The sequence below is a fragment of the Oncorhynchus mykiss genome, chromosome 12, assembly GCF_057628025.1.
Source record: "Oncorhynchus mykiss isolate SJ-2025 chromosome 12, ASM5762802v1, whole genome shotgun sequence".
Classification (NCBI taxonomy): domain Eukaryota; kingdom Metazoa; phylum Chordata; class Actinopteri; order Salmoniformes; family Salmonidae; genus Oncorhynchus; species Oncorhynchus mykiss.
Window position 1 is genome coordinate 29,268,974 of NC_143033.1, and position 13,901 is coordinate 29,282,874.

Below are 13,901 nucleotides of genomic sequence, written 5' to 3' on the forward strand. Positions count from 1 at the left end.
ACAATTCTAAAAACCTGTTTTCACTTTGTCATTATGGGTGTAGATTGAGGGGAAAAATACAATGTATTTTCTAATAAGGCTGTAACGTAACAAAATGTGGAAAAGGTCAAGGGGTCTGAAAACTTTTTGAATGCACTGTGTGTCTCTCTATTAAGCAAGGGAATGCTTGGAACATATTTCCTAATTAAAATCCTTTGGAACTGATTTCCTGGTGTTTCCGAAAATAAATCCACCCGTGTGCCAAATTCTGCCCACCAGCTAGGGAACCCTGATGTAAAATGTACTTACATATGTAGCTGTAGAGGTATAAGTGTGTCGATGACCTATGCCACCCCAAGTTTAAACAAGAGCATGTGGAGCATTGCTTAGTAATACAATACAATACAGGCTCTTAGATCTGGTGGGAGTCACTGCTTCACCCAGGGAAGAGGCTGGGACAGAAATAACTTCATGGAATTTATTTCAGACAGTGTCATTTTTTCAAATGTAGAGTCAGAGATATGACAGATGCAGACTGGTCAGAGGCAACCTAACATGAGTTTGGCTAAGACAAATGAAGTTAATAACAGCATTACATTGTGTTTAATTTATATCTGTGCCTTGACAATGTTTTTAAAGACATTCCCCCTGGGGTTTTATATTAATGTTGAAATGAAATAAAATATACATGACAAAGTGTGGGACTCTTAGGCCTAGATTCAATCAGTTCAAGCATTAACGGGCGATAGCCATGAAGTGTAGGCTATATAGAAATCATTCCACTTAAATTGAAAAATCATGAAACTAAATAATGAGGATTTCAAATCAAATTGTATTTGTCACATGCACCGAATACAGCAGGTGTAGACATTACAGTGAAATGCTTACTTACAAGCCCTTAACCAACAAAGCGTTTCATAAAAATAAGTGTTAAGTAAAACATTTAAATAACAAAGTGCAGCAGCAAAATAACAGTAGCAAGGCTATATACAGCGGGTACCAGCCCAGAGTCAATGTACAGAGTCTAGCATCCTAATTGAGGTGTAGATTACATCTCATATTCCAGTGTTCAAATTTGCCAATGGCAATGTCCGCTTTAGGTATAATGCCAGGAGCCGCTTGTGAATGAGAATGGCGCTGGAATGTATAGAGGACGTTTTACCGGCTACTTTTTTTATTTTAGCTTTTTACATAAGATTTTTGCAATAGTTTCCTATGACCGAAAATAGCTTCTGGACAATAGTGATCAATAACCTCGATTTGGATGAAGATTACTACTACAATTAATTGGCTGCGCAGGACATACTGCTCACCCCGGACCAGACCCTAATGACTCACACTCAGAATTCTTTATATATATATATTAACCTTTATTTAACTAGGCAAGTCAGTTAAAGAACAAATTCTTATTTACAATGACGACACTGGGCCAATTGTACACCGCCCGAACTAATATGTATACCAAGCGTTTTAGGGTCCATACACAGATCGGCTACATAGCTAGCTACACATCCATAGGCATACAGGTATTTTTATCCTCCACTGCACAATAAGCAAGAAAATAGTTAGCCAGCTACGTTATTTCATACATCTGCATTGCATGGCAAATATCAACAAGGCAAGCTTACAAAATTGCACATTCAATTTGCAATAAATGCTTTAGCTAGCTAGATTATTTACATCCACTGTTCACAAGATGACAGCCTGGTTTGCTGGTTGTTTCCAGAATTACAATTTCATACTGTCACAACACCCATAAAGCAACCAGCTAGCTTGCTAAATCGCCATTTTCATAAATTAACTTTATGATTTAAAAAATATGCATAATTGTTTTTTCTCTACACTAACTAACACATTATTCTCAACTGTACCTTTTTTGCATTTGTTATGATGTTATAATCACTTACATTTGCTTCCATCCTAGTATTTTTGTCAGCCATCTTTGTATTGGGTCGCATAACGTTAAATCCGTCATGGGAACCACTCGATATGATTAGTCATTGTCCAGCAGTCGCTGCTGGTGATTTGCATAAAGTTGGATAAAGTTATTTTTCACCACCTCCCACACCACGTTCACACCGCCCAAAGATCCCTCGCCGCTTTCCTTCCATTGAAAATAAATGGGAAGCGCGGCTCTTCTGCTAGTGCATTAGTTAGCTATAGTAAGCAGCTTCGGCCGTTTCCATATAAATTACATTGGTTGATACAAAAACTGAAATATCACAATTTGCATAAGTATTCAGACTCTTTGTACTTTGTTGAAGCAACTTTGGCAGCGATTACAACCTTGAGTCTTCTTGGATATGACACTACAGGCTTAGAACACCTGTGTTTTGGTAGTTTCTCCCATTCTTCTCTGCAGATCCTCTGAAGCTCTGTCAGGTTGGATGGGGAGCGTCGCTGCACAGCTATTTTCAGGTCTCTCCAGAGATGTTCGATCGGGTTCAAGTCCAGGCTCTGGCTGGGCCACTCAAGGGCATTCCGAGACTTGTCCCGAAGCCACTCCTGTGTTGTCTTGGCTGTCTGCATAGGGTTGTTGTCCTGTTGGAAGGTGAACCTTCGCCCCAGTCTGAGGTCCAGCAGGTTTGTACTTTGCTCTGTTCATCTTTCACTTGATTCTGACTAGTCTACCAGTCCTTGCCACTGAAAAACATCCCCACAGCATGATGCTGCCACCATGCTTCACCGTAGGGATGGTGCCAGTGTAACGGATGTGAAACGGCTAGCTTAGTTAGCAGTGCGCGCTAAATAGCGTTTCAATCGTCACTTGCTCTGAGACCTTGAAATAGTGGTTCCCCTTGCTCTGCAAGGGCCGTGGATTTTGTGGAGCGATGGGTAACGATGCTTCGTGGGTGACTGTTGTTGATGTGTGCAGAGGGTCCCTGGTTCGCGCCCGGGTATGGGCGAGGGGACGGTCTAAAGTTATACTGTTACACCAGGTTTCCTACAGATGTGACGCTTGGCATTCAGGCCAAAGAGTTTAATCTTGGTTTCCTCAGACCAGAGAATCTTGTTTCTCATGGTCAATTGTCCTTTGGGTGCCTTTGTCAAACCAAGCGGGCTGTCATGTGCCTTTTACTGAGTGGCTTCTGTCTGGCCACTCTATCACAAAGGCCTTATTGGTGGAGTGCTGCCAAGATGGGAGAACCTTCCAGAAGGACAAGCATCTCCACAGAGTCACAGAGTCAGGACACTCGTTTTAACATCCCATCCGAAAGACAGCACCCTTCACAGGGCAATGTAATCAAGGTTTGAAAAAAGACCAAAGAAAGAAAATGTATAAATACATTTCTAATGCTTATTATTTTGACCATTACAACTGTCAACACAGGAAAATAATACCACAATGCAGCACACACAGATGTTTATGTAAATTATTAATGAGATACATAAAATGAAACAGGATGGGAATGGCGGTATTAGCAATGCATTCAGCTACAAGTGTTTGTGCCAGACAAGTCTAAACTAGAGCTAGCAGTCAGGATTTATGAAATTATATCAGGAAAGGGTAACAAAATATGTAGTTAACATGTAATTTAGTCTATGAAAACGGGTATAAAACGGGTTCAATCAAACAATCACTTTATTCACTGTTTTTAGGGATAGTGTTCTGGTGGTTTCCTTTTGATAAATGCCTGTCAAACAGACAGCCTGTGCCAGTAACTGTGCCATTTGAAGCATTTGGGTCAGGCAGGATCCTTCACAGCAGTGCATGTCTTTTCCTGTCAGTGTGGAGACAGTTGTAGACACACAATGGACCATCCATTAATCCAACTCACCCATGCAAAGTTATTAAAAAAAGCAGTATGACTCAACACATGTTAGACCATCACTGATTACTGTCTCCTCTATCTGAGCATTGATGTTGGCACCTGCAGAAAACAGAGACAACAGAGGGAGGATTCAAGATTGTTTTACTGGGAAGGCACTTTTAAAGGAGTATTAATCTAGTCCTACTGTTGGTCATTGAATCCAGAATGTTTTTTCTTCTTCCATTTGTTATGGAAAAGCCAGTTTGTCCCTTTTGCATCAACTCAATAATATCATGAGCTTAAACCTGTATATGAATACAATCATATCATGTGATCATTTTGTTTCCAAAAGAGAGGTTTTGTATTTTGCCTCAACACTGAGAAATATGGTAGGTAAAATCATTAAATAGAAGCACTAGTTTAATTCAAACCCAGAGAGAGAGACCCATACCTTGTGATAAAAACAGTGCCACCAGGGCAAGTGGTTCAAATGCCTCCTTCCCATTGGCCCCTCTCCAGTTCATGGCATTTGTCAGGAGTTGTGTTAGTGTTCTCCACACAGTCTCCTTGGTGGTCATTCCTCCAGCCAGTCCAAAATATGTGATCTGAAAGACAACAGACTGGTATGTCACAGAGATTATACTGATTTTAGAGTACTGCTTCAGAACAGGGTTATTCATCAGAGAGGGTAAAGCACCTTGATCACCAAGGGGTTGGTAAACCCAGGGCTGGAATTTCGAGGTGGAACTGCGTTCTGGGTCAGATTGAACGTGGCTTGGTTTGGGTGAATTGGTTTCAACACTACATTTCATTATTTAATTTTGCACACTGGTCTAGGTTAGTGTCTGTTTTGCAGACAAGACCGAGAGAGACAGACACTCAATATGTGCTGCTGGTTGTAACAACATTTCTATTTACTCATTCACAGAGACTAGGAAGAGTCGCAGCAACAGGTCAAGGCAGTGAGACGAGGGTTGTCGGGTATAGGCACAGCTCTGACATGTAGTTAGCTACAGGACTTAATAGGAGAGAAAAGATGATGTTGAATTGACTACTGAATTAGGTCAGTGTATATTGTGGCCAATGGGTATCCTTCATTAAGCAGCATGACAGAATAATTTCACCACATTTCATCACCACATTTAACCACCACCACCATCTGTTATTTCAAGATGTGCGAAATTTACAGAAATCTGCCTTTTTCGTCCTGCTTTCTTCACTTTGGATATCGGAAAACAAGCATTATCAAGGTAGGCGGGGAAAGGGAAGGTGTTGCCGAACTGCGTGCATTTATTGTTCCTAGTGCAGCTACAGCAGCTAGCCACACAGTCTCCGTTGAGTGTAATTTGTGTTCTTGGTCAAATCATTACAACTGTTAGTTGAGTGACTTGATAATTGTAATTCTGTAGCCAGCTATTGTTACCTAGCGGCTGTGCACGTGACAACTACAATCTCTAGCTAGCATTTGAAGCTAGCTAGCTAAGTAACTACTTGATATTGTATTGTGTGTCTAGTTAGCTAACCATTTATACACAGGCTAACGTTACTTACTTATAGGCTACTAGCTAGTCATGTGAGGATGTGTTTGCTTGATAGCTACTTGAATTGTGCGTGCTCTGTGTATGGACCGCAGATGTGCAGCACTGCAGTGTGTGTGTTTGAATACTTTCTGTGTCCAAGGGGGGCAAGAGCTGGGAGAGTTCAAGGTGACTGGATAGGGCCCGTCACGGGGAGCAAACTGCTGCACGCACACAGCCATTGAGCTATCGACAACCCTGTTGTACAGCCATCACTGGTAAGACAGGGAGGGAAATGCGAGACACAGATGAAGGAAGTTTGAGATGTGGTCTGAGACTTGGGCTTTCTATGTCTTTTTTTATTGTTTCTGTTTCTCTACCTGCCTATGAATCTGGAGACACTGGAGCAGAACCACCATGAGTATGTCAAGGTAAGCCAGTCTGAACCAGACAAAACTGGTTCACAGGCTAGACCAGTCTAGATCATCTTACAAAACCTTAGACTAAAACATCAAACTCTACAAAGTTACATTCAGTCCTCTCCTCTTAGCTTCAGGAACATGGTCCAGCGTGACATCAGCTGGTGGGGAATAGCAAGTGTATACATTTTCGTACTGGTACCCTGTGGGAATCAAACTCATTGCTATCACCATGCTCTACCAACTGAGCCACATGGGTATAGAATTATAAATTAGGATTTAGAATATTAGAATGGACATAAACCTTCTTATGATGGGACAAAGGTCAGAGCGTTCACCAACCATGGTTTGCCAGTGCTGTGATAAAATATTGTGTAAGATAATGAATTTGAATAATTTATCTGTACTGTATGTTTTGTTAGCTAGTGTCGAGGTGACTAGTACGGGCCACCCTGGCGATCCTATTAGGTTCACTCACGTGTGGGTAGTCTTTGCCTGTGGATCTTCTCTTGACCTCTCAGGGTGGATCAACTCCCACCTGTGGTATGAGCCTCTTTCCAGGGGAGTCAGTCTCCCTGTCTTCCTACCCTAAACTGTTTGTAACAGTAGAGCCCTAAACTCCACTTTAACAACTGATCATCCATCTTGGTCTATCCCTGCTTGCCACAGAGGTTAGCTCACACCTTCCTACTGATTACACTTCACAGGTAGTTTGTGACACGGTATACAATCAGCGAGGGCTATGTGTTTGTGTATAACACCAATGAGCAATCCAATATTTATTTATAGTCCGCTCTGTACTATTTTCATTAGTGGCGCGGCTCTTACTACTTCATTCTCACTGTGCATGGAGGTCACGTTCCACGACGGGGTTACACTATTTATTACAAGCGCAGCATAATCTCAGACACTCCTGCTAGCGGCTGGTCCTTCCTTTCTAATTGACCGGACAGCACCCTCACAGGTGAGTCATGCTCGCTAAGTCCCAGGTATAGGGTTTCAACTAAATCCTCTAGCTGAAGGCAGGGCTTCAGCACTTTGTCTGGGTAGACAAAGGCCCTATAGGCTAGACTCCCAGTACTCCATTAATGTACCTTTGACACAGTTACCCTCAAGCTCCCCTTTGGTTTCCTGCTCGAGCCCACAATATGGTCTGGCAGAAGGCCACCTAAGGTGAACCCCCTAAGCCTATAGTTGTTATAATGTTACTTTACTTCTTAACAGATTATTCAACAAATAAATTAACTAGTAAATAAAAACCAGTAACACTTCTCTTTTTGGTGCCCCAGCTTTACAGTTGATGGATTTTATTGTTTTTTATAGCAATTGCACTCTACAGTTGCTTCTAACAATAGTAATGAAGCACAATGCTCACCTTGCCCCAAAGTCTTCACTCTTCTAATACATCAATCAGCTTCTGCTCTTTCCCTATCTTTTACATTGGTATTTATACATTTTGTCCAAGCCCTTGACTACACACAAGACATCATCCCCCTTGCACATGACATTTAAGCAAAGTTACATAACACATTGTCTCCTTTACACGTGATATCTACACAGACTTTTGTAACACATTGTTTCCTTCATATGTTACGGCAATACACGGTGTCATCTGCTCATGGCCCATGTTTCATTCGGCAGCTCCACCAGCTCTAACCCAGGGCCTGAGTTCGACAGGGGTGTTGCCACATAAGATGAACCTCTGCCCTCCAGCAGAGGTTCACTTGAGTGGGTTGAGTCACTGATGTGATCTTCCTGTCTGGGTTGGCGCCCCCCTTGGGTTGTGCCGTGGCGGAGATCTTTGTGGGCTATACTCAGCCTTGTCTCAGGATGGTAAGTTGGTGGTTGAAGATATCCCTCTAGTGGTGTGGGGGCTGTGCTTTGGCAAAGTGGGTGGGGTTATATCCTTCCTGTTTGGCCCTGTCCGGGGGTATCATCGGATGGGGCCACAGTGTCTCCTGACCCCTCCTGTCTCAGCCTCCAGTATTTATGCCGCAGTAGTTCGTGGTGGGGGGCTAGTTTGTTTTATCTGGAGTTCTTCTCCTGTCTTATCCGGTGTCCTGTGTGAATTTAAGTATGCTCTCTCTAATTCTCTCTTTCTTTCTCTCCCTCGGAGGACCTGAGCCCTAGGACCATGCCTCAGGACTACCTGGCATGATGACTCCTTGCTGTCCCCAGTCCACTTGGCCGTGCTGCTGCTCCAGTTTCAACTGTTCTGCCTGCGGCTATGGAATCCTGACCTGTTCACCGGACGTGCTACCTGTCCCAGACCTATTATTTGACCATGCTGGTCATTTATGAACATTTGAACATCTTGGCCATGTTCTGTTATAATCTCCACCCGGCACAGCCAGAAGAGGACTGGCCACCCCTCATAGCCTGGTTCCTCTCTAGGTTTCTTCCTAGGTTTTGGCCTTTCTAGGGAGTTTTTCCTAGCCAACGTGCTTCAACACCTGCATTGCTTGCTGTTTGGGGTTTTAGGCTGGGTTTCTGTATAGCACTTTAAGATATCAGCTGATGGGCTATATAAATACATTTGATTTGATTTGAGAGAGAAAAATACATTTGATTTTGATTTTCATCGGTCTCTAGGCATCTGGTGCAATTGGCCTTAACTTCTGTCAGCCTTATCGTCCCAATTTCCATCTGCCTGATCACACATTGGCCACATTCTCCATGAAATAATCCAGTACACATATACAAGCATTGTCATTAAAAAAAAATCTGTAATTTTCATCACTCATTATTTATATTTATAGCCAGTCTAAGCAACACAAATCAATCAAAGCAAAACCTTCACCCCACCCCGGGCAGACTCCTTAAAATGTCATCCTCACCTGGCTCACACCTTCCCCTGATTAGTCATAAAGATTCAGTATCTCCAGCAATTCAACATCCATTTCTCCCTCCAACTGAGTCTTAGTTTCTAGGTCAGTAATATCCCTTATTTGTTGATAGGGCCGGAGTTCCTTCAAGATTTCCATCACCTCTGCAATTTTAACTGAAAGGGCCGCTAGCTCACCGGCCTCTATCCTAGCCCTTCACTCATCTCCTGCTCTCTTCAATCTTCCCCTAAACTGGCGTTCCCCTGCGAAAACTGGGGTTAAGGCTCCAATTGCCCCATCCTCAGGTTCCTGATGCTGCCACCACCATGCTTCACCGAAGGAATGGTGCCAGGTTTCCACCAGACATGACGCTTGGCATTCAGGCCAAAGAGTTCAATCTTCGTTTCGTCAGATCAGACAATCTTGTTTCTCATGTTCTGAGAGTCTTTGGGTGCCTATTTGTAAACTCCAAGCGGGCTATGATGTGCCTTTTACTGAGGAGGGGCTTCCGTCTGGCCACTCTACCATAAAGGCCTGATTGGAGGAGTGCTGCAGAGATGGTTGTCCTTCTGTAAGGTTCTCCCATGTCCTCAGAGGAACTCTGGAGCTCTGTCAGAGTGACTATCGGATTCTTGGTCACCTCCCTGACCAAGGCCCTTCTCCCCTGATTGCTCAGTTTGGAAGGGCTGCCAGCTCTAGGAAGAGTCTTGGTGCTTCTAAACTTCTTCCATTTAAGAATGACGGAGGCCACAGTGTTCTTGGGGACTTTCAATGTTGCAGACATTTTTTGGTACCCTTCCCCAGATCTGTGCCTCAACCCAATACTCTGAGAGAGCTCTAAGGACAATTATTTTGACCTCATGTCTTGGTTTTTGCTCTGACATGCACTGATAACTGTCGGACCTTATATAGACAGGTGGTGCCTTTCCAAATCATGTCTAAGCAATTGAATTTACCACAGGTAGACTCCAATCAAGTTGTAGAAACATCAAGGATGATCAATGGAAACAGGATGCACCGGAGCTCAATTTCAAATCTCATAGCAAAGGGTTACATTTGCTCTGACATTGCTGCCACAAGTCAAGATAGAGCTAGAGCATGTTCAAGGGTTCAAGATTGTCACTTGAGTAAAGAAGCCCACGGACTGGTGCGCCGGCATGGTGGTTGTCCTTAAGAAGAACAGGGACGTGAGGATATGTGTCAACTTCACCAGTCTCAATGAGTCAGTGTGTAGAGAAAAATACAAACTTCCCACTGTCGAACAGACCCTTGGCTCACTAGCCGGGGCGAATATCTTCAGTGAGTTCGACGCGAACATGGGCTTCTCGCAGATCCCGCTAGCCGAGGAGTCAGTTAAACTCACAACCTTCATCACACCTTTTGGACATTACTACTTCAACCGTCTGCCTTTTGGCATCGCTTCAGCACCTAAACACTTCCAGAACAGAATGGTGAAAGAGGTCACTGAAGGCCTGGAGGTTGTGGTCTGTCACATGGATAAAGTGTTGGTCTTGGGCCAAACACAGGAGGAGCATGATACCAGACTTCATGCCGCATTGCAGGAGATGGAAAAAGCCGGTTGAACTCTGAACATGGACTGTGACCTGTCAAAGGAAGAAGTGAAGTTCCTGGGTCACATCTCGGACAAAGGAGGACAGCCCGACCCGGCAAAGACAGAGGCTGCCAAGGAGAAGGTGAAGCCTTCCAAAATCAGCGAGCTGCAGAGTTTGAAGAATGGTGAACCAACTGGGAAAGTTCATCCCTCAGTTAGCAGAAAATGACAAACCTCTCAGAGACCTACTCTCAAAGAAAAATCACTGGTTCTGGGGGGCCGACCAAGTCAGAGCCTTCAAAGAGCTGAAGGAGGAGCTGACATCCACACCCACTCATACCATCACAACTTCCTGAGAGACCCTGTCAAAGACTGAACAGACTTGTTCACTCTGAAAATCACCACCTACCTCTCAAGGTATGTGGAAATCGCAAACATGTCACTAACAAAGTCTGTGGAAGTCATAGTTCATCTGAAGTCCATCGTCGCCTGCCATGGGGTACCTGAGGTCCTGGTTACTTGCAATGTCACCAGTAGTCCAATGTTCCCGCAAAGCAACGGAGGCAGACTGCACTTGCTTTGCTGGCCTATCGGTCAACTCCGCTCTAGAATGGCTTCAGCTCAGCTGCTGATGGGATGACAGCTTCATACCACAGTGCCAACACTCCCATCGCTGCTAGACCCATCACTCTTAAACACAGCTATGGTCAGCTCAAAGGAAAAGGAGAGGAGTGCGGAACAATAACGCTTCAACAAGCGTCACAGAGTTAGCAATCTCAGCAGACTCCCACCTGGAAAACAGGTGTGTGTGACTGACTCAAAAGTCACAGGAACAGTGCTGAGGGAACATGCAGCACCACAATCCTACATGGTGGAAGTTTCCCACGGGTCTGTCCGCAGGAACAGACATCACCTCATCCCTATGAATGGACCCGAGAACAACAACGCTACGCAGGTGAAGATTCAAGTGTCTTCACGCTTAGCGAAATACAGTGAATTTGGAAAGTATTCAGGTCCCTTGACTTTTCACATTTTGTTATGTTACAGACTTATTCTAAAATGTATTAAATAAATGTTTTCCCTTGTCAATCTACACACAATACCCCATAATGACACACCGCATTGCCAGAACCACCAACACCAAAAGTAATCATGGATATTCCTGCTACACCCAGAACAAGGTCTGGGGGAGCAATAGTTAAAGACTGGACTTGTAAGTCAAAGCAACAAGAACAAAAGACTGAGCTCAAAGTTAAACAAGATTACAAAACACCTGTCAAATCGTTACAGTTCTAACTTACCTTTGGGGTAGATTTGTGTTAAAAGAAATGAGATGCATTTTGGGTTAAAGTTGACAGAAAATATATGTTGATTACTATGTTGACATGTTCCAGAAGAACTAGGCAGGAACAGACTTACCAACATAAGGGCAGAATAATCCCTTGAGGTCTGTTGCGACAAAGGCAGTCTACTATTTGTTCTCTGAAAAGGGGAGATGTGGTCTTCATGAGGAAAGTATCTCTCTCTTGTGGCTTGTAAGGTGAAGCAACGTCAAGTAAGCAATAAATGTGCCTTCATAAAGACACACCGTTAGCAGTTATTTTACTCACGTACAGACACGTTTGATTAAACGACACTGCCAAAACCAGAGAGGGGGCCTGGGAAGAAATTGCAGACAGAGAAAATGCGCAAGTGAAGTGGCACAATTACAATATCTAATAGACCTAGCAGACACACATGCCTGATTAGTAATAATGCTTTCACTTTATAGAGCACTATTATTGCAACACTAGTGATACGTGTTAAGGCTATGGTTCAATATGTACTGTAAGTTGTAGTAGCCTGTCACAATTGTAATGGTAGGCCCATTCCATAGCCTATGTAGGGTGAAAAATAATGTATTGAATTCATAGTGCTTTTCGTGATAACACGGGCAACAATGTGTTATATGTTTAGTTGTAACCCCAAGGGAGTCACAAACAAAAGAAGTGAGAAAGATCATTGAATTGAATGACTGTTTCTGAAAATGATTTGGTGAAAGTGTAGGTTACAGTATTCATGTATTTATGCTGTGAAAATATGTTTTTTTTCACGTAGTTGTCACAGGCGTCGTAAGAAGGAGACCAAGGTGCAGCGTGGTGAGCGTACATTTTATTTTAAAATGACGGCAACAAAACAACAAACACCACAACCGTGACGCTTACAGGGCTAAGTACCACTAACAAAGTTAACTTCCCACAAACACAAAAGGGAAAAAAGGCTGCCTAAGTATGATTCCAAATCAGAGACAACGATAGACAGCTGATTGAGAACCATACCCGGCCAAAACAAAGAAATATAAAAACATAGAAAATAGAACATAGAATGCCCACCCAAATCACACCCTGACCAAACCAAAATAGAGACATAAAAAGCTTTCTAAGGTCAGGGCGTGACAGTAGTCTCTTTCATTTGGTCCAGAGGGTCATTGAATGGGGGATGTGTTCCATCTCTAGCACCAATGACGTTGGAAAATCTGCAGCGTGAATTAGGCCAGCTTTAAATTTACTCTTGAAAGTTGTAATAGTAGAATGCACAAGGTGCAATTTCAAAATTGGGTAGTGCATCATCACTTGCTCTTGTCATGTTAGTCATTGCGTACCTTAGAGAACTATTTATAACTTGTCATAAATGTCCAGATCAACTAGCCCATGTCAGCTAAAAAAAATTTGCCCACAGATATGTGTAATTTTTTTGTCACTCAAATATTACATGAATACACATTAGACATGGGAAAATTTGCTATAAAATTGCAAAATTGTCGTTGTACACCATGACAAAATGTGTAGAATTGCAGGACACAAGCTTTAACCTGCAAAATTCTGAACAAGAGGGGTGTGAACAGTTTGTGCCATGAACAGTGCTTGTGCCCATAAAAATAGACGCAGCATGCAAGGGGAGTGCGGGATGTTCCCCAAAGCTTGAACGGGAGCCCAGAGTGAAAACGTTTGGGAACCCCAGATCTAAAGGATGTATTTGAGGTCCAGAAAATACATTCCCTTTGTAAAGCACGAAGAACAGCACAGGCTCCGATGTCAAGTGGATTTAACCAAGAAGTGACAGGGCATAATGATGAACAAATATCTGATTGGCTTAGAGGTCCCATATTTATTCACCAGGACAGGCTAAGATCAAGTTAACCTAGTAGGTCGCGGGTTTGCTTCAGAGCATTCGTTGCTATGGTTTCTGATCAGGCTCTCTTTCAAGCTTTCTTTCTGGAGCCGGAGTTTGCACAAGTTCCTGTTTGACAGATCTTGCGGAATCACTAATCCGGCTTCCAGGAATACCCCTCTGACAAATGCATATTTCCACATGTCAACAAACAGAATGTGCTGTAAAAATACTGTATCTCCAGGATGAAAAATTTCACCACTCATCAGAACAGCTGGGCATAGTGTGTACCGCATTGTGGGCAGCAGGTAGCCTAGCCGTTAAGAGTGTTGGGCCAGTAACTGAAAGGTCATTGGTTCGAATCCCTGAACCGACTAGGTGAAGATTCTGTTGATGTGCCCTTGAGCAAGGCACTTAACCCTAGTTGCTCTGGATAAGAGTGTCTGCTAAATTATTAAAATGTAAATGCTGTATCTCTGCAGTCACCAGTGTTCATACAAAATGTAATACAAGGCTTCTTTTTGTTTGTTTTGTTCCATTGTCTTCAGACAGAAACATGTTAATCTGTGGTTAGTCTGGGGGTTCATCTGAATCATCTTCAATCTTAACGCATACCCACCATGACCCCTCCACTGGAGCCTCTATCTGGAATCCAATAATAAGAATAATAACTTACATAACATCGTACATACTTAGGCCACTATTCA

General features: G+C 43.1%; 1 long non-coding RNA gene across 1 annotated transcript; it reads right to left on the minus strand.

Moving 5' to 3' along the window:
• Positions 1 to 3,326: 3,326 nt before the first annotated feature.
• LOC149979128 (uncharacterized) lies at positions 3,327 to 11,682 on the minus strand. The gene is made up of 3 exons (XR_016484990.1): positions 11,464 to 11,682; positions 4,183 to 4,336; positions 3,327 to 3,851 (listed from the first exon to the last, which is right to left on the minus strand). It is a non-coding gene; the product is annotated as an uncharacterized LOC149979128 (long non-coding RNA).
• Between the last annotated feature and the right edge of the window lie 2,219 nt (positions 11,683 to 13,901).